The sequence below is a fragment of the Piliocolobus tephrosceles genome, chromosome 1, assembly GCF_002776525.5.
Source record: "Piliocolobus tephrosceles isolate RC106 chromosome 1, ASM277652v3, whole genome shotgun sequence".
NCBI classification, from domain to species: Eukaryota; Metazoa; Chordata; class Mammalia; order Primates; family Cercopithecidae; genus Piliocolobus; species Piliocolobus tephrosceles.
In genome coordinates this window covers 112,068,121-112,080,548 of record NC_045434.1, presented here as the reverse complement: position 1 = coordinate 112,080,548, position 12,428 = coordinate 112,068,121, and positions in this window count along the sequence as shown.

The following is a 12,428-nucleotide window of genomic DNA, read 5'->3' as shown; positions in this document are numbered from 1 at the left end:
AAAAAAAAAAAAAAAAAAAAAGAAATCTAAGATTAAAGGTAAAATGTTAATAATACATATGAAACCGTCAGGCGCGGTGGCTCATGCCTGTAATCCCAGCACTTTGGGAGGCGGAGGCAGGTGGATCACGAGGTCAGGAGTTCAAGACCAGCCTGGCCAAGATGGTGAAACCCCGTCTCTACTAAAAATACAAACAAACTGACCAGGTGTGTTGGCTCACGCCTATAATCCCCGCACTTTGGGAGGCTGAGGCTGGTGGATAACCTGAGGTCAGGAGTTCGAAACCAGCCTGGCCAACATGGTAAAACCCTGTCTCTACTGAAAATACAAAAATTAGCTGGGCGTGGTGGTGCATATCTGTGGTCCCAGCTACTCAGAAAGCTAAGGCAGGAGAATCGCTTGAACCTGGGAGGCAGAGGTTCCAGTGAGCCAAGGTTGTGCCACTGTACTCCAGCCTGGGCAACATAGCGAGACTCCATCTCAAAATAAATAAATAAATAAAATTTCAAAAAAATTACCCAGGCATGGTGGGGGTACCTGTAATCCCAGCTACTCGAGAGGCTGAGGCAGAGAATTGCTTGAACCTGGGAGGCAGAGGTTGCAGTGAGCCAAGATTGCACCAGTGCACTCCAGCCTGGGCAACAGAGCAAGACTCCGTCTCAAAAAAAAAAAAAAAGAAAATATACTAGTAATAATAATATATTGACTCTGTGTATTTCCATACAAAGATATGGAAAAACTTCATGAAAAAATATCACTGGTAGCTTTCTAACCAAATATAAGTAGATATGATTTAATTAAATGTTCATTTGCAATGCGGTTAAACACACAGTATGAAGGAAGAAAAACACAACAGGCTAAGAATTATTATAAATATAAGGATAAGAGAACTAGGGCACAGTCATCATAAACCTTAGAGTCATGACAAAAGTGCTTAAGAAAGGCTCCATTAATCTGCAATTCCATCTCACACAATAAAAACTGCTCTCTTTAATCTTCCAAGTATTACAGAGTGCCTAACACAGAATAATAGTGCTTTACAACAGAAGTTCACAAGCAAAAATGCAGACAAGAAGATGAAGTGCCATGAAGCTTTTCAATAAAATATCAAACTGCAACACAGGACTACTGCATCTTCTCCCTTTTTTTTAAAAAGAGGAAGAAAAAACTGCTAGCTGTTTTTAATAACATGGCATTCAAAAAACTTTATGTTGCTGCCAGGTCACTAAATTTTAAATGTCCAGACCTGCAGGAATACATACGTGATGTTGCAAGTCACTTAACCTCTACATGCCTCAATTTCTTCATTCATAAAGTAAGGGGATTCCTTTGTCTAATTTCTATGATTTCCCTTCAAGTTTTATAAATTGCTTTAACTCACATTTCAATATCAAAAAGTACATATTCTTGGGAAATATCAATAATATATAGAAAATATCAAGTCTGGGATAATCAGAAGCCTATAATTAACAAGGTCTGTTTAATAAGAAGAAATAAAATAGATTTGCATTAGATCACTTAAGCAAACAAACTAAAGAAAAGCTCTTTTAACCAAAGCTGTGATGTCTGCTAATCACCTAACATTTGTAACATGGGTGCAGCACATGGCCCTTCTTACTGTTGACAGCTGTTCTCAATTTATCAATTATTTTAATTTACCTTCTGGAACTGTGAATGATTTTTGGCCAGAAGAAATAAATTATGTTTAAAGCAGGTACAACTTTATATAAGTATAAAAAGAAAAGAAACTAATATAAACTGTATGTTGTATATATGCATAAAATATCTCTGTAAAAAAACGTAAGACATTGATTATACTGGTTGTATCCTAGAAGGAAAAGTAGATAATTAAAGAATAGGAATGGAATCTGTACATCAAAGTAGCCCTGTAACATGAGTTTACCTATATAACAAACCTGCACATGTACCCTGAACCTAAAATAAAAGTTAAAAAAAAAAAAAAAGAAGAGGAATGGGAAGATAACTTTCCACTATATACCCTTTGAATTTTGTACCATGAACGAATGTTACCTATTCAAAAAATTAAAAATAATAAAACATAAATAACAAATTTACATTTGCACACTACTAGAAAGAATTAGTAAACTAACGCATATAATGAAGTAATAACATTTCAAAGAAATTTGTATTTTTTCCCCATAACCCAAGACTTCTCAGATCTGATCTGATTTAAATACCATTTCAATCTTTTTTTTTTTTTTTTCTGAAGACAGGGTCTTGCTCTCTATCCCAGGCTGAAGTGCAGTGGCACAAGCTTAGCTCACTGCAGCCTCGACCTCCTAGGTTCAAGAGATCCTCCCGCCTCAGCCTTCCCAGTAATTGGGACTACAGGCATGCACCACCACACCTGGCTGATTTTTGTGTTTTTTGTAGAGACAGGGTTTCACCATGTTGCTCAGGCTGGTCTCCCACTCCTGGGCTCAAGAGATCTGCCAGCCCCAGCCTCCCCAAGTGCTGAGATTGCAGGCATGAGCAACTGCACCTACCTCAATCTTTCTTTATGAGATTAAGGACTAAGGTATGTGTGTTCTTTCCATATTCAAACCCAGACATTTTTTAACAAGTATGTTTAAAATTACTAAGTACTAAAAATTCACAATATCAAAACGATTTTCTTACTCAAACTGCTCAATTAAGTCATGTAATGCAGAAAAGATAAAGAAAAAAAATTGTCAACTTTGACACTAACAATGTAAAATGGTGGCTCACACCCATAATCCCAGCACTTTGGGAGGCCAGGTGGGCAGATCACTTGAGGTGAGGAGTTCAAGACCAGCCTGGCCAACGTGGCAAAACCCTGTCTCTACTAAAAATACAAAAATTAACCAGGTGTGGTGGCATGTGTCTATAATCCCAGCTACTCGGGAGGCTGAGGCAGGAATATGCTTGAAACCGAGAGGTGGAGGTTGCAGTAAGCTGAGAGTGCACCACTGCACTCCGGCCTGGGTGACAGAGTGAGACTCTATCCAAAAAAAAAAAAATTGTAAAATGTAAATCTTCCATTCAACAGAAACTTGCCACAAACAATTATGTTGAAAGACAAGGCACAAAGTAGGACTAAGTAAAACACACATAAAGATATAAATGGGGCCGGGCGCAGTGGCTCACGCCTGTAATCCCAGCACTTTAGGAGGCCGAGGCAGGTGGATCATGAGGTCAGGAGTTCAAGACCAGCCTGGCCTAGATGTGAAACCCCGTCTCTACTAAAAATACAAAAATTAGCTGGGCACAGTGGCAGGCACCAGTAATCCCAGCTACTTGGGAGGCTGAGGCAGGAGAATCACTCAAACCCAGGGGGGTGGAGGTTGCAGTGAGCTGAGATCATGCCATTGCACTCTAGCCTGGGCAACAGAGTGAGACTCTGTCTCCAAAAAAAAAAAAAAAAAAAACTTAAATGGTTATTATCTAGAGCATATAAATAGCATCTTCAAATCAATACCCTCAAAATTCCAGCTGAAAAATGAGCAAAAGGCCGGGTGTGGTGGCTCAAGCCTGTAATCCCAGCACTTCGGGAGGCTGAGACAGGCGGATCACGAGGTCAGGAGATCGAGACCATCCTGGCTAACACGGTGAAACCCCGTCTCTACTAAAAAATACAAAAAACTAGCCGGGCGAGGTGGCGGGCGCCTGTAGTCCCAGCTACTCGGGAGGCTGAGGCAGGAGAATGGCGTAAACCCGGGGGGGGGGGCTTGCAGGGAGCGGGGATTTGGCCACTGCACTCCAGCCTGGGCAACAGAGCAAGACTCTGTCTCAAAAAAAAAAAAAAGAAAAGAAAAATGAGCAAAAATATAGACAATTCACAAAAGAACTATGAATACCAATAAATTTATGAAAAGATGCTCAACCTCGGCCGGGCGCGGTGGCTCAAGCCTGTAATCCCAGCACTTTGGGAGGCCGAGACGGGCGGATCACAAGGTCAGGAGATCGAGACCATCCTGGTCTACACGGTGAAACCCCGTCCCTACTAAAAAAATACAAAAAAAACTAGCCGGGCGAATGGCGGGCGCCTGTAGTCCCAGCTACTGGGGAGGCTGAGGCAGGAGAATGGTGTAAACCCGGGAGGCGGAGCTTGCAGTGAGCCGAGATCGTGCCACTGCACTCCAGCCTGGGCGACAGAGCTAGACTCCGTCTCAAAAAAAAAAAAAGAAAAGATGCTCAACCTCAATAATAGTTGTATAACAAGGTACCAACATGCTCACTTCCACACATAGTAAAACGAGGTACCCATTTATGGCCTACCAGTTTTGAAAAAGAAAAAAGAAGACCTGATAATATCTAGTTTTGGCAACAGTGTGGGCAAATGCCTTCATATACTGTTGTTAAGAATGTAAACTGGGGGCCAGATGTGGTGACTCACACCTGTAATCCCAGCACTTTGGGAGGCCAAGGCGGGCAGATCACGAGGTCAGGAGATGGAAAGCATTCTGGCCAACATGGTGAAACCTAGTCTCTACTGAAAACACAAAAAATCAGCTGGGCATGGTGGTGCATGCCTGTAATCCCAGCTACTTGTGAGGCTGAGGCAGGAGAATTGCTTGAACCAGGGAGTCAGAGATTGCAGAGATCCGCGCCACTGACTCCAGCCTGGCGACAGAGTGAAACTCTGTCTCAAAAAAATAAAAATAAAAAAAGAATGTAAACTGCGATGGACTTTTTGAGAGAATTTGACAGCATGAAATTTTTACCTACAAATATGTTGGCAGAGCATGGTGGCTCATGCCTGTAATCCCAGCATTTTGGAAGGCTGAAGTGGGTGGATCACCTGAGGTCAGGACTTTAAGACTAGCGTGACCAACATGGTGAAACCCCATCTCTACTAAAAATACAAAATTAGCTGGGCGTCATGGCACATGCCTGGAATCCCAGCTACTTGGGAGGCTGAGGCAGGAGAATCACTTGAACCCAGGAGGCGGAGGTTGCAGTGAGCTGGGATCACACCATTGCCCTCTGGCCTGGGCAACAAGAGTGAAACTCTATCTCAAATAAATAAATAAATAAAGTTAAATGTAAACTACCCAATTCTAATTCTTATAGAAATCCAGCCTGCAAAAATACTTGCAAATAAAAGATGTTCCCTGAAAATTTATTTGTAATAGAGAAAAACTAGAAATAAACGGAACTCTCCTTAATAGCAGAATCGGTAAATAAATTATGGTAAATTCATACTATAAAACAGGGGTCCCCAACCCCCAGGCCACAGACCAATACTGATTCATGGCCTGTTAGGAACCGGGCTGCACAGCGGGAGGTGAGCTGCAGACAAGGAGCTCCCCAACCTGTCAGATCAGCAGCGGCATTAGATTCTCACAGGAGCACGGACCCTACATATGAGGGATCTAAATTGCAGTCTCCTTATGTGAATCTAACGCCTATTGATCTGAGGTAGAATGGTTTCCACCTCTTCCCCTGTCTGTGGAAAAATTTTCTTCTAGGAAGCCAGTAAACCAACCAGTCTCTGGTGCCAAAAAGGCTGAGGACTGCTGCTATAGAATACTAATGCAGTGATGCATATCTATACATCCTAAAAAGGAAAAGTGCATCACAGAATAGTATAGCTATCAATAAATATTTGTTGAATGAATGAATATAAGTAGGTCCATTTATTTAAAAGGAGAGAGGTGGCCGGGCGCGGTGGCTCAAGCCTGTAATCCCAGCACTTTGGGAGGCCGAGACGGGCGGATCACGAGGTCAGGAGATCGAGACCATCCTGGCTAGCACGGTGAAACCTCGTCTCTACTAAAAATACAAAAACTAGCCGGGCGAGGTGGCGGGCGCCTGTAGTCCCAGCTACTCGGGAGGCTGAGGCAGGAGAATGGCGTAAACCCAGGAGGCGGAGCTTGCAGTGAGCTGAGATCCGGCCACTGCACTCCAGTCCGGGCGACAGAGCCAGACTCCGCCTCAAAAAAAAAAAAAAAAAAGAATTGATCTCATGGAGGTAGTGAATACAATGGTGGTTACCAGAGGCTGGAAAGTGAGTGGAGGGCAAAGGGGGGATAAAGAGGTTAATGGGTACAAAACTACAGTTACATAGCAGGAATAAATTCTAGTGCTCGATAGCATAATTGGGTGACTATAGTTAACAATAATCTATTCTATATTTCCAAATAGCTAAAAGAGAAGATTCAGAATGTTCCCAACACAAAGAAATAGTAAATGGCAGGCCAAGCGCAGAGGCTCACGCCTATAATCCCAGCACTTTGGAAGGCCGAGATGGGCAGATCGAGACCATCCTGGCCAACATGGTGAAACCCTGTGTCTACTAAAACTACAAAAATTAGCCAGGTGTGGTGGTGTGTGCCTGTAGTCCCAGCTACTCAGGAGGCTGAGGCAGGAGAATCACTTGAACCTGGGAGGCAGAGGTTGCAATGAACTGAGATTGGACCACTGAGATTGGACCACTCCAGCCTGGTGACAGAGCAAGACTCTGTCTCAAAAAAGAAAAGAAAAGAAATAATAAATGCCTGGGCACAGTGGCTCATGCCTGAAATCCCAGCACTTTGGGAGGCTTAGGATCACTTAAGGCCACTAGTTAGAGACTTGCCTGGGCAACGTAGTGAGACTCCCTCTCTACAAAAATGAGAATAAAAAATTAGACATGGTGAGACACACCTGCAGTCCTAGCTACTTGAGAGGCTGAACTGGGATGATAGTTTGAGCTCAAAGTTCGAGGCTACAGTGAGCTATAATCACACTACTGCACTCCTGCTGGGGTGACTGAGTGAGACCCTGTCTCTTAATAATAATAATGCATGTTTAAGGTGACGGATATCCCAATTACCCAGATTTGATCATTACACATTGTATTTACTCTAGAAATATGTATAACTATTATGTAATCATAAAAATTAAAAATAAAATGTAAACCATATTTCTGGGAATACAAAATTTTGTCCAGTTCAAGATAAAAGAAGCGAGAGCTTGAAGATACACATTTCTTTTTTTTTCTTTCTTTTTTTTTTTCTTTTTCAGATGGGGTCTCGCTGCGTCACCCAGGCTGGAGTGCAATAGTGCGATCTCAGCTCACTGAACCTCCTCCTCCTGGGTTTAAGCGACTCTCCTGCATCAGACCCCGGAGTAGCTGGGACTATAGCACACCACCATGCCCAGCTAGGTTTTGTATTTTTAGTAGAGACGGGGTTTCACCACGTTGGTCAAGCTGGTCTCGAACTCCTGACCTCGTGATCCGCCTGCCTCGGCCTCCCATAGTCCTGGGATTACAGGCACGAGCCACTGCGCCTGGCCTTCTTTTTTTTTTTTTTTTTCTTTGAGACAGAGTCTCACTCTGTCACCCAGGCTGGAGTGCAGTGGTGCAATCTCAGCTCACTGCAACCTCTGCCTGCTGGGTTCAAGTGATTCTCCTGCCTCAGCCCTGAGTAGCTGGGATTACAGGCACGTGCCACCACACTCAGCTAATTTGTGTGCCACCACACTCGGCTAATTTTTGTATTTTTAGTAGAGATGAGGTTTCACCATGTTGGCCAGGCTGGTCTCAAACCCCTGACCTCAAGTGATCCTCCCGCCATGGTCTCCCAAAGTGCTGGGATTACAGGCATATGCTATTGTACCCAGCCGAGGAAACATTTCTAAGAAAAATACTTATGCATTCAGAGAAAACAACACACAAAAGCTGAACTACAAAATTTCAATTGCCTAGTCAATAACTCCTGGAAGAAAGTCTTCATTACGAACCCTCTTAATGATAAGTGACAGGCAAATAAATATAAACATAATTGAATGTTACCCAGGATCTTGATATTGAAAACAAAACAAGCAAATAACGCATTACAGAGTGTGTAAATTGAAAAAGTAGGCAGATACGTTATATCCTGGAAGTAGTCTCTCAGTTATTTTGCTAGTATAGTTCATTTAAGAAACCACTTCTAAATCTTTATGCTAAACAAGAAGTTTTGAGAACCAGTATCCTTTTTTTTTTTTAACTTCCTTTTTTATCCCATTTCCAACAGTTTTATCAGTTAGAACCTTTTCCCCATGGACTCATATTCTGAAACTTTAGGAATTAATTACATTTTCTTTCTTTTCTTTTCTTTTTTTTTTTTTTTTGAGACAGTGTTGCTCTGTCGCCCAGGCTGGAGTGTAGTGGGGCAATCATGGCTCTCTGCAGCCTAGACCTCCTGGGCTGAAGCGATCCTTCCACCTCAACTTCAGTAGCTGAGACTACAGGTGCAAGCCACCATGCCTGGCTAATTTTTTTTTTTTTTTTTTTTTTTTTTTTTTTTTTTGTAGAGACGGGGTTTCGTCTTGCTGCCCAGGCTGGTCTTAAAGTCCTGGGCTTAAATGATCCTCTCCCCTTGGCCTTCCAAAGAGCTGGGATTACAGGCATGAGCCACCATGCCCAGCCCAGCATCCTTTAAAATATTTAAATCTTCTACTAGCTCTAGAAAGAGTAACTAATCAGGGATAATCTGACAATCGATCACCTGCTAGGGATAGTGCTTGAAAAAAAAGGAAGAGGCCGGGCACAGTGGCTCAAGCCTGTAATCCCAGCACTTTGGGAGGCCGAGGCGGGCGGATCACGAGGTCAGGAGATCGAGACCATCTTGGCTAATACAGTGAAACCTTGTCTCTACCAAAAATACAAAAAATTAGCCAGGCGTGGTGGCGGGTGCCTGTAGTCCCAGCTACTCGGGAGGCTGAGGCAGGAGAATGGCGTGAACTCGGGAGGCGGAGCTTGCAGTGAGCCGAGATCGAGCCACTGCACTCCAGCCTGGGTGACAGAGCGAGACTCCATCTCAAAAAAAAAAAGAAAGGAAAGAAGAATCGCTCCATCTGACGGGCAGGAGACACTTCTGGAAGGAAGGCCATGATGGCTGCCCAGGGAGAGCCCCAGGTCTAGTTCAAACTTGTACTGGTTGGTGGTGGTGGTACCGGAAAAACTACTTTCATGAAACATCATTTGACTGGTGAATTTGAGAGATATGTAGCCACCTTGGGTGTTGAGGTTCTTCACCCAAGTGTTCCACACCAACAGAGGACGTATTAAGTCAACAAATGGGATACAGCCGGCCAGAAGAAATGTGGTGGACAGAGATGGCTGTTATATCCAAGCCGTAGCCCAGTGTGCCATCATAATGTTTGATGTAACATCAAGAGTTACGTACAAGAATGTGCCTAACTGGTATAGAGATTTGGTGCCAGTGTGTGAAATCATCACCATTGTGTTGTATGGCAACAAAGTAGATATTAAGGACAGGAAAGTGAAGACAAAATCTATTGTCTTCCACGGAAAGAAGACTTAGAGTGTGCTCAGACAGCTGCTCTCCCAGATGAGGATGATGACCTGTGAGAACAATGCTGGAGCCCAGTATCAGAAGTATAGTTTTATAGACAGCTTTCCTGTGATGTCAGCAGTGCAAAGTGTGCCTCACCTTTTTATCTACCTAAGCGGAACATGTGATTCATTGATGGGATGCTAAAGGAGATGAATGCGCTTCGGAGTAAATGTGGTAGTTTAAAAAATACCTTTGCCTGGTGTGGTGGCTCACACCTGTAATCCCAGTACTTTGGGAGGCCGAGGCTGTTGGATCACGAGGTCAGGAGTTCAAGACCAGCCTGGCCAACATAGTGAAACCCCATCTCTACTAAAAAATACAAAAATTAGCTGGGCATGGTGGTGGGTGCCTGTAGTCCCAGCTACTTGGGAGGCTGAGGCCAGAGAATGGCATGAACCCGGGAGGTGGAGCTTGCAGTGAGCCGAGATCATGCCACTACACTCCAACCTGGGCGACAGAGCGAGATTCCGTCTCAGGAAAAAAAAAAACTTTGCCGGGCGCGATAGCTCACGCCTGTAATCCTGGTGCTTTGGGAGGCCGAGGGTGGGTGGATCACAAGGTCAGGAGTTTGAGACCAGCCTGACCAACATGGTGAAACCCCATCTCTACTAAAAATACAAACATTATCCAGGCGTGGCGTTAGGTGCCTGTAATCCCAGCTACTCAGGATGCTGAGGCAGGAAAATTGCTTGAACATGGGAGACAGAGGTTGCAGTGAGCCGAGATTGTACCACTGCGCTCCAGTTTGGGCAACACGGAGAGACTCTGTCCCAAAAATAATAATAATGATAATAATATTAATACCTTCGTGGCCAGGGACCATGGCTCACACCTGTAATCCCAGCACTTTGGGAGGCTGAGGGGGGCAGATCATTTGAGATCAGGAGTTCGAGACCAGCTTGGTCAACATGATGAGACCCCATCTCTACTAAAAATACAAAAATTATCTGGGAGGCTGTGGTAGGAGAATCGCTTGAACCTGGGAGGCGGAGATTGCGGTGAGCCGAGATCGTACCACTGCACTCCAGACTAGGAGACAGAGTGAGACTCTGTCTCAAAAAAAAAAAAGAAATCTTGGTTGGGTGACCCGCATATTGAGCTGCTTTGATTCCTTCTTGAGTTGCAAATATAAGACTGCTACAGTCACATCAGAAGGAAGGAAGGAAGGAAGGAAGGAAGGAAGGAAGGAAGGAAGGAAGGAAGGAAGGAAGGAGGGAAGAAAGGAAAGAAGGAAGGAAGGAAGGAAAGGAGGGAGGGAGGAAGGGGAAGGAAGGAAGGAAGGAAGGAAGGAAGGAAAGGAAGGGGAAAGAAAGAAAGGAGGGAGGGAGGGAAGGAAGGAAAGAAGGAAGGAAGGAAGGAAGGGAGAACCCCAATGAGGTATTAGATTGGCTTTGGCATTCATTGAACACAAAAGGAAATGCTTTGCTTATGTTCTCATTTAAACCTCATAATCTCCCTTAAAACACCTATTAATTATTCCCATTTGAGTGATTAAATAACTTACCCAAGGTCACACAGCTAGTATGTAGCAGAGACATTCTGACTCTTAAAACTTTCTTTTTCTATTCTACTACATTATTATTTTTTTTTTTCTTTGAGAGGGAGTCTTACTCTGCCACCTAGGCTGAAGTGCAGTGGTGCAATCTCAGCTCACTTTGAGCTCTGCCTCCCTGGTTCAAGCGATTCTCCCGCCTCAGCCTCCTGAGTAGCTAGGATTACAGGCGTGCACAACCACACCCAGCTAATTTTTGTATTTTTAGTAGAGACGAAGACTCACCCTGTTGGCCAGGCTGGTCTCAAACTCCTGACCTCAGGTGATCTGCCAGCCTCAGCCTCCAAAGTGCTGGGATTAGAGGCATAAGCCACCATGCTCTGCCTCATTCTACCACATTATATTAACTGGAAATTTTATTTTAGTATTTATTTATTTTTTATTTTATTTTATTTTATTTTATTTTTTTGAGACGGAGTCTCGCTCTGTCGCCCAGGCTGGAGTGCAGTGGCCAGATCTCAGCTCACTGCAAGCTCCACCTCCTGGGTTTACGCCATTCTCCTGCCTCAGCCTCCCGAGTAGCTGGGACTACAGGCGCCCGCCACCTTGCCCAGCTAGTTTTTTGTATTTTTTAGTAGAGACGGGGTTTCACCATGTTAGCCAGGATAGTCTCGATCTCCTGACCTCGTGATCCGCCCATCTCGGCCTCCCAAAGTGCTGGGATTACAGGCTTGAGCCACCGCGCCCGGCTGTATTTATTTACTTAAGAGACAGAGTCTCACTTTCTCACCCAGGCTAAAGTGTCACCTAGGCTAGAGTATAGTGGCATGATTATAGCTCACCGTAGTCTTAAACTCCTGGGCTGAAACTATCCTCTGGCCTCAGCTTCCTGAGTAGCTGGGACTACAGGTATGAGCCACCTTGCCTGGCTAATTGTTTTAAGAAATTTTGCACCAGACACAGTGGCTGATGCCTGTAATCCCAGTACTTTGGGAGGTCAAGGCGGGAGGATCCCTTGAGCCCAGGAGTTTGAGACCAGACTGGGCAACATAGTGGGACCCCATCTCAACTAAAAATAAAAATAAAAAAAATAGCTGGGCATGGTAACACGTTATCTCAACTACTAGGGAGGCTGAGGCAGGAGGATCGCTTGAGTCTGGAAGGTCAAGGATTGTAGTGACCCATGATTGTGACACTGCACTCCCTCCCAAAGTGCTGGGATTATAGGCTTAAGTCACCATGCTCAGCCAGAAATTTTAGCTTGAATACAATGGACCCTATTCTGACAAGGTAGAGAAAATAAGAAGTCTTATTAATGTTTATATTCTCCATAACCTATAGCATAGTGCTATTTGCATATGCATTTTCAATGCATAGGAATTCAGCATTGTTAGAAGCAAATATACCACCATTATATTTCTGGAAAAAAGAAGGTGGAAGGAGAGAAAGAAAGAGGCACTGAAACACAAGACATCTGGTACATCTTATCACTTGCACACTTATAAATGCATTGACTGTATATTTGTTTCTTAATGTAACATCAAAGTTTACGTTACAACCTTAATAGCTGGTAGCCTAAGGTATCACCTTTGCTTCTATACTCAGCCCCACTGGTTAAGATTAGA